Raw genomic sequence first — 21,124 nt, forward strand, 5'->3', positions numbered from 1 at the left:
TTCTGAATTGTGTTTCAAAAGATTTGATCAACTAGAAGAAACAATGAGGCCAAGGAGTCATCTGAAATTACTCAGAAGAAAAAAAAAAAAACAAGGAAGAAAGTCTGTGGGACTCAGGGGCCATTATCAGGTGAATCATTCTCTGCCTAATGGGAGTCACTGAGGAACAGGGACAAAGTGACAGCAACCATTCAAATCTGGACAAGGAAACAAACATTCAGGTCCATAAAGCCCAAGGTACCCTAAAAAAGTTAAACATAAAATCTTCACCAAATTGCATTGTAATCTAATTCTCAAAAGTCAAAAACAAAGAGAATTTTGAACATGGCAAGAGAAAAATGACTTGTCACATACAAGATAACCTCTGTGAGACTATCCGCGGACAATACACTCAAAGTGCTGGGGGTAGGGGAGTGAGATAGAGATAGAATAATGTGAGCTGAAAAACCATCCTTCGTAATGGTCTCACACCCCTCCTACAGCCCTTGACCCTCTGAACCCAATTCAACTACATACAAATCACCAAAAATGAAAAAATAATTACCTAAAAAAAAAGAGAGAAAGATGAGGGACATGCAGATGTGCACAAACATAAGCTGAGGGAATTCATAAAATTCTTGACCTGCTCTATAAGAAATGCTAAAGAAAGTTCTTCTAGCTGAAATCAAAAGATCTTAATCAACATAAAAATATATGAAGAAAGTTCATTTGTAAATTAAGAATTCTGTGAAGTTCAGAATAGTCTACTATTGTTACAGAGATCCATAAATCATTTTAACAGTACAAAAGTTAAAACGCAAAAGTATTTAAAATAACTATAGCTATAACAATTTGCTAATTGCAATAGCACTAACTGGTAAAAGCTATAATGCCAATAACATACAATATTGGTGGTACAAAAGTTAAACTATATTGTTATAATGTGGTCAAAGATAAATTAGTATCAATTTAAAATGGCCTAGAAAACTTGAAAATATTTTATGTGAGCCCTCATGACCACAAAGATGGAGGAACCAGAGCATACCAGAACCACCCACAACCAAAACAATATTGAGAAGCAAGACAGTAAAAAGAGAAAAGCAAAGAACAAAGAAACAACAAAACAGTAAGAAAACAATTCACAAAATTGCAACAAGAAGCCCTTAGCTGTCAATGATTACACATACATGAATTAAATTTTCTAATCAAAACACACAGAATGTCTGAATATACCTTTTAAGAATGATCCAACTGTTTTCTGGGGTCCCTTTCAAAACTATATGGTGCCCACAAGCTATGTATCACTTAGCATTAATGCCATATAAAGTTTGTAAGTGAAAAGTTTGAAAAATATATTCTATGTATACAGTAATCAAATGAGAGCAGATGTGGCAATACTTATAATCAGAGAGAATAGACTGAGTCAAAAACCATCACAAGAGACAAACAAGCCATTGCCTCACGGTAATGGGGAAAATCATCAAGAGGACATAACACTTGCAAACGGATGTGTAACCAATGTCGAGCACTTAAATATACAAAGTAAGTATTGACAGAACAGAACGGAGAAGCAACTACTCTACCACTGGTTGGGGACTTGAACATTGCCACTTCCATCAATGGTTTGCTCGGCCAGACAGAAAGTCAACTAAGAAACAGTAGACTGAATAACACTACAACTGAAATAGGCTTCACAGCCCTACAAGCATATTTCAAATAGCTTTTGGAAAAGTGTACTTTACAGAGATTTATTTTGATGTAGAGAAATTTAAATATATACATAATTTTTATACAATGTATTTTCCACAAACTTATCGAAGATGGTTCATATAGAGAACATTCCATTCACTGAGCAGAACTAAAATATTCTTCAGAAGTGCACATAGAAAATTTCCAAGATGACTCATACTTTAGGCTACAAAATAGTCTTAACTATTTTGAGAAAATTAAAATCAATTCAAGTATCTTCTATAACAATAATATTGATGGTAAAATTTTTAAATACATAAAAAAATGAGACAAAAGATATCAAAAGAAAAATCATAAATATTTTAAAACCAATGAAGTTAAAAACACAAGTTACTCAAAATTATGGGATGCATCAAAAGCAGTTCTAAGAAGGAAGTTATTTCCAATAAACATGTACATTAAGAAGAAAGCTGTCATAAAATCAACCTAATTTGTACTTCAAGGAACTAGAACTATGTGAGGTAATTAGCATGTTAATTAGCCTAATTGTGGCTAATTTCACAATGAATGTATATATCAAAACATCACACTATACACTTATGTATATACAATTTTTAGTTTGTTCTCTCAAAAAAGTTGAAAACTCAGTCAAGCAAGCTCGCAGTTGCACTATGGAGGAAGAGCAGTGTGCAATGGGAGAAACCGCCAGGAACACAAGAAGGGAAAACAAACATGGAGGGCACTGAGGTAGAGCTGCAGCCTGCAATGCCAACATCCTGTGTGGACACCTGCCCAGGTCCTGGCTGCTTCACTTTCTATCCAGCTCCCAGTTAATGCACCTGGGAAAGCAGTGAAGTGTGATTCCAAGCCATTGGACCCCAACAACATGGGGGAAACCCAGAAGAGCTCCAGTTTCTTGGATTCCACTTGGCCCACCCCTGGCCATTGTGGCTATCTGGTGAAAAAATCAGTGGTTGGAAGACCTCTTTAAGATAAATTAATTAATTAATTAATTAATTTAAAAAGATGAAGGGAATGAGAATTCTATGCAGAGAAATAATTCATGTGAAGGCCTTGGGGTGGGAGGGGACAGGACAGCGTTGAATCATTTGGCAGACATTTGTGTAGCTGAATGAATGACCATGAGAAAGGCCAGCAGGTTAACTCACACAGAACGCCACAGGCATCTGGGTCGTTACATTAAGAACAAATGGGCAAAAGTCTGTATATGTCTTACAAGGGTACATAATTCTCTGTACATTTCAGAAAGCCCAGGCCAGCTGCTGTGCGGACGAATGGCAGAAACCGGAGCCAGGAAAGCTGATTTGGTCTAGGCAGGACTGAAGTAAAGTGCTGGTGGTGGAGGAAACCTGAACTCAACTGAGTCAGACACCTGAGTTCCAGGTGGAAGGAATCCTCCAGAAAACCACAGTGGTCACGAGGCTGGCGCTCACTACCCTAGGCAGATATGCTGGCCCGAGTGGCAAGGCACTGACGTGGTTAGCCCACACAGTGCCTTCAATATCTTCTCTCCTGGAGGAGCTTCCTAACAAGTGCTTTTGCTTGGGATCACTTGCGCCCTAACTGGGAGTGAAGCCACAGTGGAGACCCTGAGAGACATCTGTAGAATGGACACTTCAGAATCTGCAAGGGCCACTAATGGCATCTTGACAGGGCACTCCTTTCTCTACAGTCTAGGGAGGATGAGATTGTTCCTCTTAAGAAGACTGACTCTCCTCAGGCACAGAACCACCCTGCTGCCAGCACCTAACCAACACCAGCTTCTGAGCTGCCTGCAGGGAGGTAACTGTCTAATCCCCAAGTGTAGTGTGGGCCAAGCAGTCTCAGTGGGGTGAGCTCCTCTTGATATAGCAGGTGTACGAAAACACTTTTCATCTTACACCTCCCTGCAACTTGGGAACCAACCACAGATCTACATTATTACATGCTCTCTATATTTTGTTCAAGAAAGCACATGTCATTCTTATCATTATTATTATTGCTGAAGAGCCAAGTACTCATTTACCCAGGCCATACTTTCTACAGTCAAGCAGGAGACTTGGATTCTATGCCATAGGGCATGTCCCAAAGGGATTCAGACTCTGCTAGGAAGTAAGACACAGGCACAAAAAGATGAAGTACATCTGTCATGTCCAGAACATGCAGTCTTTCAAACACAATGGCTTCCTGGCAGAGGAATCAAGAGAGAAGCAAGTGATGGAACTTGGATAATCAGAGGAGCACCCAATCAGAGGGAGAGAAAAACACCCATTTGTGGAGCTCCTGCCACTGTCTGGGTCCAGTAGGAGCCTTCAGATAGTTCTTTTCACAGGAACCTGGAGGCAGGAGCCAGCCATCCACGTCACAGAAAATTGGTGAGTCACCTGTTCACAGTCAGGGTCAGCATCTGTGGCATCACAAGAGACAAGTAATCATGAAGTCAAACACAGAAGTAAAAAAAGAGAAAGTGGTAGGCTTCCAAGACAAGAGCAGGATCTGCTTACCAGAACTGACAGCTCATCGTAGGAGCCAAAGGCAATTAGACTGGAATCACAAGTTGTAACAGTGTTGAGGTGAATCTTAGATGCCACGCTAAGGGGTCTCACTTCAAACCTCAATGTGATGGGAGACATGACCTAGAGAGTGACACGGTCAGAGCTGTACTTTCACAATGCGGACTTTATGGAGAACAGTGAAGGTAGAGGAAAACTCAACAGGCCCAATGTGAAGCCTAGGGTGAGTGCCAGGGGAGAGAGCAGGGAGGAAGGGGAGATGTGGGGACTAACAGGAAGGAAGCAGAGGTGGGAATTGCTGACTGGACTGGGTCCAGGGAATCTGAAAACCACTTCTTCGTTTTTTGGTGATAGGAAGTTGATTATTGAGAATAGGGCTGAACAGAGCAGGACTTCCTCAAAAAGCAGGAGGGCAAGACCCATGAGCATGCATCCCCAACAGAAGTCACAGCCCCAAACCACACGGCCAATGCAGAGCACTTCTGCCCTGCTGGAACTCTGGCATCTACTGGAGGCCTTGGCCTCAGACAGGCCTTGGCGGCCCAGCCATGTAGTGTCAACCTGTCCAGTATCTCAGGATAAATGAGGAGTTTACAGATTGATGAGACTCAAAAGCAAGTAGTAAGAGACACAGCAAAAAACAAAACAAAATAAAAGACAAATAAATGAAATACTGTCCATATCTCACAGATAAAAAAAAACAACAAACAATAACAACAAAAACAGAGGCACAGGTTGGTTCAACCCAGCAAAGTCATGCGAGAATCAGGATACAACCCCAAGGCTTCAGGTGCAGATCCTACTAGTCCCTACCTGTCTACCCATTTATCCAGGACAGCGAGGAAGGACGGCGAGCTGAGGCATGCGAGTGGGCCTGCATGGGATTCCAGACACTTCTTAGCACTCCAGCAGCCCAGTCCTTGATGGGCACCAGGGCCCCAGCACAGAAACCCTGGGTTTGGACTCCAGCAGGGACAGCTGGTCTCTCCCTGGAAGGGTAGGGCCCTGCTCAGGCAAGCACATGGTCTCCACCCAAAGCTGGCCCGGCCAGCATCACCATACTCCTTTCCTTTCTGATTCACACAGTCCTGCCTGCCCCTATCAGCCGACCCAAAACACAAAAATCTGTAAAGGGCCCCACTTCCGACAAGACAGACTATCGGAAGAGATGCGGACCAGCTGACGATGTCCACAACAGCCAAAGCTGTCCACTCCCAAACAGCGGCCCCTCCCACCCTTCCTGCCAGCCCTGCACTTGGAGGCCTGGCAGGCCGGTAAGAAGAAAGAGCTCCTATCACTGATTCCGCAGGGCCCCTGATAAGAAATGTCATCCCTTGCTGGCTAATATTACCCAGCCCGATAAGAATCTCTATCAAGCTCAAACACACGGCTGGCTATAGAACACAGAGCCCAGTGGAGCAGGATAATTTATTTACTTAAGCTGAAAACCCTGGGCAGCCCAGAGAAGGGCACTGAATCAAAGAGTCGGAGCCAAATTAGAGCCTCTTCTGACTTGGCCTTGGGATTCCTGGGGGAAAGATGAGGCCTGTGAGAACAATGGGGGGCCGGCTTTCCTCCTGACACAATGAGCACTTTCACCTTCCTCCCTCTTCAAAGGGCACTTCACTTCTGTAATCGCTTTTAACCCCCACTACCATCTCAAGAGAAGCAGCTTTAGCCTCCTTTCTGCAGTCCAGGAAATTGAGATTCAGTAAGGTGAAGTCAGGCGCCCAACTTATTCACAGGCAGCCTGGCCAGAGCACAGGCTCCATTCCCAACGGGTGCGACATACCAGCAACACATTGTCAAATGTGGAGGCTGAGGCAGGGCTCCCACAACTGAATTAATTCAGATCAGCCCGTAGTAACTGACAGTGCTAGACACCTGTTATCACCTCCAAGGTCCATTTCAAGCCTCAGCTCTTTCCTCGCTTCTTTGTAACACAGGAGGAAATGCCTTGCAGAGCACAGAATCTCACTAGAAGGCAGTGAACACATCCCCAGGGGACACAGAAGGCCCAAGGGCTTAGACACCAGCCTCACTGCTTGAGGAGTCACAGGTAGGAAGAAAACTGCCCCCTCTCTGGATTGATTCATTCACTCATGTGATGGGAATTCTATTAGATGCCTGTCCTGGGTTTGGCCCTGGATGTCCTGCTGCATGTGGGCAGCCCTGGTCCAGGTTGCAAGATGTGGTCTAGGCTTCAGTGGTGACTGACAGGTCAGTGAAGATGCAGGGACAACAGGATGGACTGAGTGTACCTGTGGATGCAGACACTTGGGGGATGATCTTAGCATCAGTGTGCAGCTCTTCACACGTGCCTCATTCTGCCCCCCCCGCACTGTAACACAATCAACAAGACTATGGTAGATGCTGCTCTTCCATAACTGATATAGCTTTTACTTCAAGATTATTCCTTAGCAGATCACAGGCACAAATATGCTTTCAATTAATTAAATATTTTAATTGAGTAGCAAAATTGGAACATATTTCTGGTACAAAGTTTTAAAACAGATATTCAGTATGGAATGGTTAGGTTTAATTATATGCACATTTCCTTACATACCTATTTTTTTTAAAAAAAAAAAAAAAAAAAAAAAAGAATTATCTTACCAGCTCTGTGATATTCCCTTATGTGGGTCTATTAGCTTATATCAACCAATCCTCAACAAATGGATTGAACCTTGTCTTTTCTATGTCCCACAATGCTGGCGTGAAGATTGAGTGCACATTATCCTGCACCTTTGCCTATGCAGCATTTCCTTGTCCTAACTGCTCCTGTCCTCTTCCCTCTGGCAGTAGCAAGATCTCATCATTGCCCTCACAAGCTGTGGTTCCCATGCTCTGTCTTCTGCAGTCCCCAGCAGGGATCCCTACTGGAAACAAAACCAGTTCACTTCCAGTGGCCAGGAAACTTCCTCCTGTCCATGGGGATTCGGTCCAAAACCATGCTGAACACTCAGCAAGACACCAGCCTCTCTTCACACAGGCCATTCCCAGGGCTGGGAAGCTTTCTTCTTCTGGGTCCTAAAAGTTTTAAGAGCTCAGAAAGCCCAAAGCTGGAGGAGGCAAACTTCACAGAAACTGAGGGTTCTGATAAATCTACATCCCCACATAACAAACAATATGGAGGCCCAAGAACCTCAGGGGCAGGCACTGAGCAAGACCAGCACAGCTTCAGTTAGTCATAAAACAAAGTAGAGTCTAAAGGGCCAGAGGACAGCCTGCCTTTGGAAGTCGCACGATCCGCTGAAGGCACTGTGCCGGATGCTGAGATGTGGAGAGCAAGCAAGAGTAATGCGGAGACCTTGAGAATCTCACGGTCCTCTGGAGGAACAAGGGAAAAAGGACACAATCTATTGATCATAGATAGAAGAACCTCAACAGTTTTGGAAAGAAAAAGGAAGATATCACCTATTCTTCCTGGACAAGACAGATGAGGAGCATCTGGGCACGGTGCTGGGGAGTAGGCACCACTACCAGGCAGAGGGAGAGGCTTTCCTAAGTATTAACAGCATGTGTGAGCGGACAGTGAACATACTGCTAGCCTGTGGTCAGGCACTGAAGGGTATCCTTCATCTGTTACGCTCACAAGATTGGCTCTTCCCCTGTAAATGGAACCAGAAAAAGGTAGACTCTTGAGTTACAGAGCTGCAAGTTAACACCATATTTCAGCATCATCAAGAAGGATAACCATGTGTGAGAAAATTCCCAGACATGTGGGAACCAATCTATCACTCTTCCCAGATCATCCTGAAAGTAATAGCAGTAAGTGGCCTCCTAAGTTAGATTGACTGTCTTCAAATTCCAGCTCCCCCACTACCACCTTGAACAAGTTACTTCTGGATTTCTGTGTTCAGTTATCATCCTATCTGTGACATGCAGACATTAGCAGAAGCCTTTTAAGGATGCTGTGTGGACTATGGACTGGATGAGCTAATACATAAAGTGCTTAGAATAGCGCTTCGCACACAGCAGGGGCATGATTCACAACATTATTAGGACTGCTCCTATCTCCTAGGTGACTTCAGCTTCCCCTTGCTGCACTGCCATCCACTCTGCAATGTGAACGACCATGAGCCCGAGCACAGGTGAGCAAGTTCCCTTCAAGGCTTGTTACAGGAGCTGAAATTAGGACTTCAATGAAACTTGAGCATTGCCAGCTTCCTGTGAACTTCCCTGCAACCAGAATGCTCTAAGCCAGGGATGCTGCCCAGTAGAGTCACCTGCAAGATGTTATGCATTCCCATGGCCAGGCCTCATTTCAGATGAAATCAGAATCTTGCAGGAGGATTTTAAAGTCTTCCAGCTGATTCCAGCATTGATGCAAGCTTGAGAACAACTGAATCAAGAGCTATGACAGCAATGGGATCCGTGATGGAGGAATGTGTTCCAACACAGAGCTGTGAAATCCCCAGAAGGCACCCATTCATGAGGATGCCTCTGCTCTCTCCACCTTCCCAGGCAGCTGGGGTGGCATGTGGAACTCAAAGATACATCTGCTCTGTAACATGACAACATATCACTCCAGTCTCTTCTAGAAACAAGAAGGTAGACAATGCTAACAAATACAGCCAAGTGGTCCGTTCTAGTGGAAAAGTACTGAATTGAGCAGACAGTGGTTTTGGTCTCAGATTGTCACACTAGTACTATGTGACCTAGAAACCATAGTTTTGGGCCCTCAGTTTCTTGAACGGCAAAACTGTTAGAACTGACTTACTGATCAGACAAGATGTTTGTGAATGCAACTGGAAAGCGTAGGTCATACTACCCAGCGTCGGGGAAATGTATGGCATTTTTATTTAACTTGTTTTCCAGGACCTCCCTAAAACAGGCCCTGTTCAGCAGAGAGAAATGCTCCCTTACACAAGTTTTATTACTGGGAGAAAGAAAAGGATAAGGAGAATGGCAGCCACATGGGCAGGTTGTAATGGCGCCTGTAGAGGTCTGAATGGGACCAGTGATAGGGCAGGAGCAAAAGGCGTGTCTGAGGGCTGTCCTAGCAGAGCCGTTAAGATAGGATATGTTATCTGGGAACAATGGAACAACCCTACCGTTGTCCTAGACCTGAATCTGACAAAGGAGGATAAGACAATTCCCCAAAACAACTGGTTAGAATGACCCATTGGTTTGGTTCTTTATCCATTCATTCATACAAGTTACAGTAAGTGTAGCTCAACCACATACCAAGAATTGTGGAGGAAGGTGGGGCTGCCCGGAGGAGTAACGTTCAGCCCCCACCCTTGGGGAAAGGGGGAGATAAGTAGGACAAACAGCTACATTTCTGTGCAACACTTTGTGCTAAAATGTCATAAAAACAGCAAGCTTAATAGTAATAGCCACGGCTCACTGACGTTAACCATGCACCAGACACCAATCCCGTAGATTACATGGAGCATCTCAAATCACTGATGTCCCTTGGAAGCAAGGATACTTGTGTCATGATAAAGACAGGGAGACTGAAGCTGAAAGGCTGATTAGCCTAACACGAGCCTTGGGAATGGGAGCAGTTGTACCATTACTACTTCCATCTAATGTTCGCTGAGTCCTTACTGTGTGGTGGGTGCTGGGCTGACCCTCTCTGTGTTTGTTACCAGCAAGAAGGGAATAATCATTTAGACCAGAACATGGCTCAGGGCCCAAATTTGTCTGCCAGTAGCTCAGTGACCTTGAGCCCCTTACTCTACTCTTCTTTGCCTGAGTCTAAACATGGGGGTTATCTCTAAAATAGAGATTCACCCAGTTAACCAATAGTGACTGGACCTTTACCATATCTCAGGGAATGAAGTGTTAACATAACAAAAATCTCCATGCTCAATGGATTGAAGGCCAGCAAGGAAAGGCCACTGTTCCTGTCAGGACAGGAGGTGAACTAAGCAGAGCTGGCCCATGGACTCACCAGTATGCTCAAGATCTGGCATAGGGAGAGGTTCTGATGGAAGAGCTTGGGAAATTCCTCTGTCAGGACACAGTTTCTGCAGGTGAGCACAAGAACCATGATAGGGAGCAGCCCAGAGCAGGCAAGAGAAAGATACCCACCTGCAGACATTTGGCATAGGTCGGGGACAGACCAGGCTGAACCAGTTCACATCACCTGCTGGTGAATCCGAGCACCAGAACAGAGTGTGGTTTGGTCGCAACACATAACCAGTGCACATTACAGAAAGCCAAGGTGAGGTGAGACACACCAGATGTGGCTACAGCACCCAAACAGCACATGTGAGAACCAGGGAGGGAGGAGGCAAAGATGGCAGGGGGAATGTGGGCTTCCCTGCTAGACAGCCACTCCCACTGGAGAGCATGAGTTGGGATGGGGGCCAACCAGACCAGGCAGGGCTACAACACCTGTGGGCTCCATGTGAGCTAGATCAGGGAAAAGCCAAGCTGAGCTGACAGTTCCAACTGATACAAGCATAAGTTAGAGTGGGTGAGGTTGGTTGGACTTTGCCACGGCATCAGCTGGCACAGGCTGGCACTGGGGACTAAATCTGTCAAGTTAAACTCCAGAACCACATGGAGAGTGCATAATTCGGGAGTGGAAGTGGCCTAGCAGGGAAACAGTGGGCACCTCCCTCTTGGGTTACCACTCCCACTGGAGAGCATGAAAACCAGGACTGGGCAGGGGTGGCAGACAGAAAAGCACCTGCCAGTATGTGTGTGGACTGGATAGTAGGTTGGTTGGGTTGAATTAGACTTCAATGCCCATTAACATGTATAAGTGCTAAATGGGATGTGGGACAGACTGAACAAGTAGGGGGCTGGCCTGGTGGGGTTATGAGGAGTAGCCCCAACCAGGCTACAGCTTCCATTGGTTTGTGTGAGGGCTGAGTATGAAGCGGGCAGGATCGGGCTGAACTGCAACACCCATCGGTTCACATGGAAGACAGGGCTGGAAACAGAACTGACCCAGTGACTGCAACCACCAACATGTACACAAGCTGATTGGGGTGATGGATGGTGCCGGAGCCTGTACTGGCAAGCACACACAAGAATCAGGTCTGGGATCACCTCAGATGAAGTCTCTTTGGAGATCCCTCCAACTGAACTGCTGATCTCAGAACCCCAAACATGAAGAGACTACATCAGCCAGTGGATTCTATCATGCTTGGAATGGCGAGATTGGCAGCAATTCAGAACTGTTGAACTATCAAAACTGCTTGAGCAGGACCCTCGGAGCGTGCCTCACATTGGGGACCGGGGATGAATGGGAGGCTGGGTGGGGCTTCTCCCTTTGTTTCTTCCCTTACTCCAGATTAACAACAACAACAAAAAGATATTAGTGTGGAAACAATGGTCTTACCCACTTTCCTGTAATCCTTGACCCTTTGTGGCCTAATCAACTTTGTAAGAGTATCAAAATAAAATATATTTTTAAAAACAATCTTTGTAAGATTATCAAAATAAAATATATTTTTAAAACAATCTCCGTGTTCTTCATGCTCAGGAGAGGAAGGGGGAGGGCAGGGGCAAACACATAAGCAAGTGCTATGGAGAGGACTTAAAGGAACAGGAAGATGTGTGTGTGTGGGGGTACCCTATCACGCAGCACCTCAAGAAAGGGCTCTGTGACAAGAAAGCATTATGCTGAGTGTGCATACGCACAAGCATGCATGTGTAAGTGTGTGTGCAGGGACTTGGGCAGGTGGGCTGCTTACTTGAGTGCTCCTGTGTGCCAAGCACCATCTGAGGGTTAGGACAGATATCCCCATGCACTGAGCTCTAGCGCAGGCAGATGGTGAGTCTGTCCTCATTTTGCCCAGTACAGTACGGAGGCCTGAGTACCTTACTCATGCCATGCAAGAGGCTGAAAGCAGAGCAGACTGCCCAACTGAACACGCAGGCATCGTTCCTGGAGGAATGTTCAGTGGCACTCGCTGCAGTGATTGTGAGAATGCTAAGCAGGGCAACACTGACGTGCACAATCTGAGAAGCACACACAATAACAAGTCTGAAACCCACTAAGGAAACACAGGACATGGATGGTACACTCTCTCCCCTCTCTGGATATCTCTGAGGAGGACACCTCATTTATACTCTTCCTGTTCAATTTCCTTCAGCGGGAAGAAGAGCTGAAGTCCTGAGTCAAGTACAAACCTGGCTTCCGATGTGCAACTTGGGTAAGGTCTGTTTTCCACACTCCACCTTCCAAAGCCATAGCACCCACACCCATGATAGTCTCACCTTTTCTCCCAGCTCTCACTTCAGAATCCACCATGATGTCTCCCATCAAAGCCACAAATTAGTAAAGGAAGGGTGTGGCAGAAGGAAGCTGACGAAAGACACCGGAAGCTCCCAGGGAGGCAGATGTGGTCATTTTCATCAAAAGTTGTCCACTGCTTTGAGAGATGGGTGCCTGCCTCAGGATTCACTTGTACTCCACCAGGCCAGAAAGAGCTCCTGAGGAAAAATGGCTAAAGAGAATGTCCCGGGGAATCACCCCCTGCACTCCTTCGCTGCCCTACTACGGTGACACTCCTACAGGCAGGCCTTGGGAGTATCGCCCCTGGCACACCATTTGTGGGGAGAGTGGGTTTAATGAATGGATGGACACACTCAAGGATGGATGGATGGGTGGATGGATGGAAGGAAGAAAAGGAAAGAGAAGGAGAGTAAAGGGGGGGAAGGAGAAGAAAATCGGAGAGTGAGAAGGAAAAAGGGAGCGAGAGCTAAAGTATAGCAGCAGCAGAAAGAATCCTCACCTGTGAGCAAAGTGCAAATAAGGGCAAGCGGCTGACAGCAAGTGTCCAGTAATAGAAAATGGGAAGGGGGACCTATGGAATACTATAAGCCTGTGTACACATCCACATGCACAGAAGACTCCCAAGACACAAACTGAAAAAAACGAATTCATGAAAAACACAACTGCCTTCTCTTTAAATGCCATGGAGTCCATGTGGTCAGACCCCGGGCTGCAGGCTGGGTCTGGGAACTGACCCCCAAAAGATGAGCTGCTGAGTCCCAGTTCTACTCAGTTCCTTAAAGATAACTGTACTCATTCGGTAAGATAATGAATCAAAGGAGCTTCCAATAGCTCACACTTGAGGTGCTCAATGACAGCAATGTGAGCCCTGAGCCACACTCTGAAGACCAAGGGGTTATCTGTTCACAGGTTTCACCCATGACATGGTTCAAATGTCTGAAGTCATCACTTACATCTAAAATCCAGGAAACTTCATTACATTACAAATCTCAAAAATGAATTTGGTAGCCTTGGACCACTCCGCCCCAACAATACAGCAAGCCTTGGGCTGAAGCAGAGCTGGATCCTTTCTGGAAGATGTGTGTTGCCTTATCAGAACTGCACTGCTCAAAGAGGGACAGATTTGCCCAAGGTCATACAGCAAGTGAGGGGCAAGGCCAGAACCACAACTCAATATTGTGCCCACAAAGACCTGGACCCCTTCTACTTGCCTATCACCCCCTCTCTCACACCAAAGCAACCACACCTCAGGAAGCAGAGGATCCATTTGACCTTCAGCTAAAGCAAGATCCCTGGGACGAACTTCGTTGGGAGCAAAACCCAGCTCAAGGAGAAGAGCTGCTCTTCTCTGGGTTGAGTGTCCTTAACCTGAAAACCCTAAATCCAAAACACCGCAAAGTTCTAAACTTTGTGACCACCGCCGACACTACAAGTGGAAAATTCCACACAACCAGTCTCCATTTCATGCAAAAAAATATTTTAAAAATATAATTAACTTTCCATAGAGTAGTTGTAGCGCAGTTTATCTAATCGTCTTTCAACAGGCATCTAGGTTGCTTCCATGTCTTTGCTATTGTGGATTATGATGCTATGAGTATAGGCATGCCTTCTTACATGTGGTATCAGTTCTTTTGGATAGATCCCCAAGAGTAGGATAGCTGGGTCATGTAGTAGATGAATTTCAGTTGTCTGAGCACTTTCCATAATGACTTCCATAGTGGCTGCACAAGCCTGCGATCTAAAGCAGTGGAGTAGGGTACAGTTTCCACTATATCCTTGCCAGCAGGTGTTATCAGCAGATTTCTGTGTGTAGGATCAATCATTAAAAATAATGAAATTCTATCATTTGCAACAAAGTGGTCCCAACTGGAGATCATTACTCAGTGAAATAAGCCAATCCCCAAAGCACAAATACCAGATATTCTCTCTGATCTAAGACAACTTTCACCCAAAATACATTCAAAAATACCAAACAGAAAGACATATAGGTAAACAAGCATACACTTGTAATCTCATAAACAAAAGGTCTAATGGAGACCAGAGTACTGGGAAGCAAAGATAACTGCAGTACACATCTGCACTCCTGAATAAAGGGTGGCCCCAAGAAAACTGTTGCATATGTGTTGACAACACTTATACCTACAATGTTGTGACACATGCAAAGAGCAAAAAGCTGTAGTCGAGACTATAACTAATGTATTGTAAAACACAGGGTTAAACAGGGAAGAGAGCAGAGGAAGCGAAGGGGGGGATGGTGGATGCCCTATACCTACAAAATTGCATAAAGGAAAATAAGGATAAAATATACATATTTTAGGCTATATATAAGGTAAAGTGAAACAGGAATGAATTTTGTATTCAGACTTGAGTCCTGTTTTCCAGATATCTCTATGCATATGCAAATATTCTAAAACCTAAGAAAAATCCCCAAATCTGCAATATGTCTGGCCCCATGCATTCTGGATAAAGGGTCCTCAGTATGTATCACATGGTAGCCCAAACATGTTGCAACACTGTTCCCATAATTAGCTCCTGCCTGGTCATCAGGATGGGGCTTGCTCAATGTTACTTTCTGCTTCATGGTTTCCACATCCAGAGAAACAATACTTCTCTAAAAATCAATTGTCCTCAGCAACCCACCTACACAATTCTTGGAAAATATCGGTTAAACATTTTGCCTAATAAAGAAAACAAGGAAGAAAGAAGGTGAAGGGAATTCATCACCATGATTTTACACTTTCCATTATTCACACCAAACATTTTTCAAGTCACAAAGTTCAAGTGTTTTTGTCCCTTGGAGCTGTGAATCTACTTGGTCAACATTTGCCAATCAGGGAGTTTCACATGTTTATTAAATAGGATTATTTGGTACCAAGAAATGCCAAATGGTTTCAACAGGATGGAGGTTAGAGGAACTGAAGATGAGCTGGGATGAGGAGGCCAGAATAATTTACTTTTGACCTGGGAAAGGCAAGGTGACATTCTGTTATCCAGGACACTAGAGCAGCTATGACATGAGAATTGCAGAGCATCTATAAAACAAACAGGTGGTCCCTCGGGGGATTGCTTCCCAAACTCCTGGGATTGCTCTCCCCTCCCAGACAAACAAGCAGACAGACAACTCTGGTTGTAAAAGGCAGTATCCAGTAATACTGGAAGCCGGCAACTAGGCATTGCTCAAGGCTTACTGCACACACGCACACACATACCCAAACCAGTGCACACAAACACACTAAGCTTCTGAATTCTATTGTGCAAACCCTTGGACTTGGTCGTTTATGCTCACGTCTGCCCACTGGGTGATCACACTTAGTCTCAAGGCTAAGCAACCTGCATCCCAAATGGGGGTGCATATATATCCCTTTATGGATTTCCAAGTGTATCCCCTTAGCCCATATTGGCAAGGGTTTTCCAGAGGGACAGAAGTAGGAGGACACACACGTATGGACAAGCGGCTTTAAGGAACTGGTTTTTGTTACTGTATCCACAGGGACAATGGAGGCGAACAGATCCGAACTGTGGTGGAAGACCAGCAAAGTGGACATCCAAAGAAACGGTGTCACCACAGCTCAAATCCAGCATCAGACAAGGAGTTCAAACCCTCAAACCCAATGTCCTCGGCAGAACCCAGCCTTTTCTCTGAAATCTCTCAATGGACTGGCAAGGGCCCATTGACATCATGGAGGGTCACACTCTTGGCTTAGAGTCCAATGATTTAAATATTAACCTCGGTCAAAAAAAGTCTTCACAACATATCATGCTAGGGTTTGATCCAAGGTTCAGGTAGTGTGACCTAGTCGGCATGATATATAAACTTCATCCACAGCTGCCTCCTCAAAGCCCCCACTCGGACATGCACTGACATCTCAGAAACAAAACAAGACCATGCCCACTTCCCATCCTCATTCCTCCCACATCCACAAATGGAAGCCACATTTTCTAGCTGCACAAGATAAAAACCTCAGGATCATTTTCTCTCCAACACCCCTTGCCCAATCCCCCAGCACATGCTGCCCGAAACATGCAAGCAATGCCATCCTATTTCTAGCACAGCAGCTGGAAGATCTGGAGAAACTGCAAGGTAGATCTGCTTAGAAGTCTCTACTGGCCCCACCTCAAGAGGGGAAGAGCAAAGCTCCCTACCCTTGCCCTCCAAGCCTGTCACCTCACCCAAACAGCCTGATTTGTCCTTTGCAGCAAACATGTCTTTGGCCCTGAGATGTCGAACTGGTTCTCAGTGCCCAGACAGGGTTGTTTCTGAGGCCCGCCAATCTAGGAGGGGAAATGGCAACCATCATGAGCCTTAAAGCTGGTCGGGGGTCCTCGGGGCACTATTCTGATGATCGAATGGGAGGGACCAGATTGAATGTGCGGCTTTGGAAGATTCCCTGAAACAGCTCTTGTGACTTCCTTTCTGAATTGCATTTTAAAAAAAAAGAAAAAAGGAAGGAAGGAAGGAAGCAAGGAAGGCAGGCCGGCCAGCCAGCCATCACGCAGGTGAGCAAAGAATTAGTTTGGAAGCGAGGTAAGGAAAGGGGGACAGCAGAGGGAAGAAGCAGCAGCAGCAGGTACCTGAGTAGGTGCTTTACCTCTGAACTGAACTGCCAAGCAATGATGGTTTCACAGTCCAATGGTCAGAGGATGTGCAAAGAACAGAGGCAGAAGGGAGAGAGGAGCTCAGTTGCAGCCTGGAGGAAGAAGGCCTTCCAGAGGCCAAGAGGAGGGGCACACGGCACCGAGAGGATGACTTGGCAAGTGCACAGCCATTGACCCTCCCACATCCTCTTCTCCTCCTGTTCCTTGCTCAGCGAAGACCTAATTGCCAGTGAGGCCTTTGCTGAAGACATCATGGAAGAGCAACAAGGATCCACCATCTTTCCTATCACAGCACATCAGGTCTGCAAAGAAGGAACTGCCCAGCTATCAGCTAAGCAGTCTGCCAACCAGCCAGCAACAAAGACCCCGCCAACTCTCCTCTCACTGAATTTCATGATGTTGGCCTGTGCTACTTCTTTGAAGTGCTTTTCAATGAGCAGAACTCAGCCTGCTACAGAACATCATTTTTTCACAAGGAATAAAGACTTTTTTTTCCCAAGGAAGCAGTCAGCAAGAACTGGGCCCTGCCAGTGACTATGTGGAATGACACAAAAGGGGTCCCAGTGTACCCAGGCAGGAAGGGTCCTGTCACTGCAAAGACCATCACCACCTTGAAGCCCATTCAGCTGCTGCAGCTGTCACATGGCACCTGGACTGCTGGCAATTACATTTTCTTTCTCGCCCACCTGCCTCTCTGACTTGGCGACAGGTCTCATTAAAGCATCATATACTTTTGCTGTTCCCTGCAGTGTCCTTATATCCAAGGAAGTGTTGGGCACATGGCGAACACCAAGTGAACACAAGCTGAATAGACACTTCTCAAGGCTAAGTGGGGAGAAGATGGAGTGGAGACCGCTGGACGAATCTGGAACCCAGTGACATGTGCATGGACATTAGTTCCAAACCCTTGATTTCAAACAGTGAAACCAAAATACGCATCAGTGATCACATCCTGGCTTTCATCTTCCTATCCAGAACAGCCACGTGTCACCCAAAACGTCAAGCTTCATGTCTTGATAATGGCCAGAACAAAATTCATACAGCCTAGGGACCCTGGTCGGAATCCCAGCCAAGTTTGAGTAAGAAACTGGAGAAACATATACTTAATATCATAAGTTGACTCAGCTGAAAGCTCCCTCACAGGGAGGTAGAACCAAGCAAAAAGATCTCTGGTGCTGATTATGTTAGCAATGATTGGCCTGATCCAGATCTCTTCATGGAGGGCAATTCTGGCCCCTGATCTCCTTCAGGGGATATCTGGTGAAATCTGGCAACAGCTTTCAATGTCATGACTTGGAGAGGGTGCTACTAGGGTCTTAGAAGCCCACAGCAAGGGTTCTGGGGAACCTGCAATGTGTAGGATGTTCCCTCTGTAGGGAAATCCTAGAGCCCACAGCAACACAAGGAAAGCAGCCTCCTTCCTTGTCTTGGCCGTAAGTCTCAAGTTAGCACCTAGCAGGGTGTGGCACAAGACAGACTCCTTCACAAGATCTGTTCCGTCTGATTCTGCAATAAGTTCCTGTTCCCCTCTTTCCCCACCTGCCATTTGGCCTGGTCCTCTTTCTGCTCCTGAAGAGCCAGATCCTCTTCCTCACTGGGTCTTTGCACACACTCCCCTGCTCCACAGAGATGACTTAACTCCTTGCATACCTCTCTGGGTCTATTGTACAACCAAACATGTGTGTGGGCCTGCACTATATCTCCATCATCATCACATTGTTAACACCCAAACAAGTGCCCACCATGTTGTCAAGTATCCAATTAATCTAGAATGAGAGGAGCAGGGTGGAAACACACATCTCCTGGCAACCCTTATAAAGTGTCAGGTGTCAGCAGCTCACAGGCTGGAGGATGGATACGGTGCCCAGTGAGAATGTTTGTTTACCTGTCCTCATGTGTTGTCCAAACAGCAGCAAGCAGCAGGTGGCTGCTGTGCTGCCCATTTTCTGAGAATCCAGGCAGGAGCAGAAAGCCAGAGGATTTCCGGCTGTGTCCTGGTACACACACTCTTCCCACAGAAAAGTAAACAAAGCCAGCCAGTAGAGAAGTCGCCACATGGCTGCACCTTTGCCACAAATGCTTTTACTGTCCCTGGAGGAGAGAAAGCAGAGCTGCTTGTCAATGAATAGATAACCACGTACCTGCTCTAGTTCATACTAGGATTATGCAAACATTTTCACTACCTTTCCCCTCCGACAGGCAGAACAAATGTTTCCATGCTCATTTTACATGAGGCATGGGGCAGCAGCAATTTATCCAGACTCAGAATAAGGTTTCAAACTTAAACCTGCTGAGCACTAAGGTGCGGTCCCTTCCTCTTTCTCTCATACTTGCCAAATGTGAGGATACAACCCTGTGTCCAGAAGCACATGCTTATTTGGGGAATGGAGTTGGATGCTCCCAATTCGAGCCAGAGCTCAGGAACCTGCAGCAAAAGCTCCCTGCTGACCCGATGGCATCCCCACTTACACACTGCTTCATGCCTTCTACACACACAGCTTTGGTTTCTATACTATCCTTAGAGAATCAAGAGACAAACGAAGCAGTTCCATTGCCTTCGAAGGCTTGACCAGCTCACGCAGACAACCCTCGACAGCACAGTGAGTGCCATCTGCACCAGGAGAAAGTCCAAAGATACCATGTTTCCAAAATGGGGAGCTGGAGATTCCAACTGGAGGGTCTCCTGAGCAACAAGCTTATTGCACTGTCCACTGAAAACCAACAGGAGCTTCTGAGAGAAAGGAGATACAAATTCTTGCAGATGGCATTCTCCTTATAAACCTCAAGTCAACTGGCAAAAATGCACAAAAAGCAGTGCAGACACTTAAAGAAGAGGAGTTAAAGAAGCGGAGCAGGAGGGAAAGGAGGAGGAAGAGAACATCTTGCTTCTGTCTTTCTCATTTTGTATTTTGCCTTTCATTATGTCTTTCATTTTGTATTTTGCCTCCATCAGCCAAACATTCTCAGATTCTGGCAACCCAAGAACCACCTTCCAACAAGATTTCTTGGCAACTGCATGCCGCTGACAAGTGAGCAAAAGTTAGTCATCCTGAGGGAACGGCCCAAAAGATACAGGTCGAGACTTCACTGGACAGTTGTGCTCCATCACAAGAACAAAGGCCACACTGAAACCAGAGACTTGGTTTTCAGTCCTCAAGAGTAGGATTTTTCCTAAAGATCAGGCTTGGGGTCTCGTTCCCCTAACACATCTCCATTGCAGAGACCTCTTCTGAGGACCCTCGGGTTCTACGAGGAATCTTCTGATGCAATCCGCCCTCTGCAATGGCCACCCAGTCAAGCGGAAAACTAAGGCTGCACCATGCCATGTACACAAAGACCACTGTTCTTCTTTCCTACAGCTTCTGCACCTCCAGCTTCTAGTCCCCAAGTTGTACACGGTGAGAGGGGCTGAGGGATTCCTTCACCTTCAACCTGGGCAAGGGTTGGGGCTCTCTCTCACACACACCCTTGGCACAGGCAGACAGCTGTATTCTAGGGCTTGCTGAGCAATGTTTTTAATGCGCAACCTTGAGAAAGACTCCCAGTGCCATGAAGTCTTGACGAATCACACTGAAGACCTCTTGAAGGTTCTGGGCACTGCACTGTTGCTCAATGTCTGTGTGTCTTCTGGCTCTCTCTGATGGGGCAACTACTTCTCAGGAACAATGGTAGCTAAGTTCAGAGAAGTTTGAGAGACAACAGATATGACATCCCCTGGGGTCAATTACAGCAGGCTCCTGATTCTGTGGCCCTGACTGCACCCTCACCCTCCACCATGCCCCTCTGCATGCTGCCCACTTACAGCCATGTGTTTTGCTCTGCAGTTTGGCTTAGCCAATGGATGGAGCATGAGCAAGGGAAAGGTCGGCAGGCACTCCACACGGACGTGCATCACTAGAAATGGCCTTCTTTCTGCCTTCTGCTCTTGCTGTGAGGAGGACCTTCCTCTGATGGACTTCTGGATCCTGAAAGACCAGAAAACAGTCTAGCCACTCCAGCTACATCGGCTCAGCCAAAAGCAGCCATGGCCCGATGTGAAAGCAGACCAGGCTCCAACAACAGGCTGTCCAGGCTGGACAACCACCCCTGTGCGTGCACAACGAGCACTCACTCCTGAAAGTCACTCAGATTCTATTTGTATGTGGCC

The 21,124-nt window shown here is 46.1% G+C and overlaps 1 long non-coding RNA gene across 5 annotated transcripts in view; it reads right to left on the bottom strand.

Annotated features, from left to right (window-relative positions):
- The window catches only part of LOC131481132 (uncharacterized), a 260,332-nt gene that overhangs the window by 53,493 nt on the left and 185,715 nt on the right, over nt 1–21,124 (bottom strand). For 2 of the 5 annotated variants that reach the window (XR_009246050.1, XR_009246049.1), the window contains exon 6: nt 4,122–4,304. The exons of the other annotated variants lie outside the window; for them this stretch is intronic. This is a non-coding gene — a long non-coding RNA (uncharacterized LOC131481132). Of the gene's footprint in view, nt 1–4,121; nt 4,305–21,124 lie in introns of those variants that run through there. 5 annotated transcript variants of the gene reach the window in all.

Source organism: Ochotona princeps, chromosome 9 (assembly GCF_030435755.1).
Source record: "Ochotona princeps isolate mOchPri1 chromosome 9, mOchPri1.hap1, whole genome shotgun sequence".
Lineage (NCBI taxonomy): Eukaryota > Metazoa > Chordata > Mammalia > Lagomorpha > Ochotonidae > Ochotona > Ochotona princeps.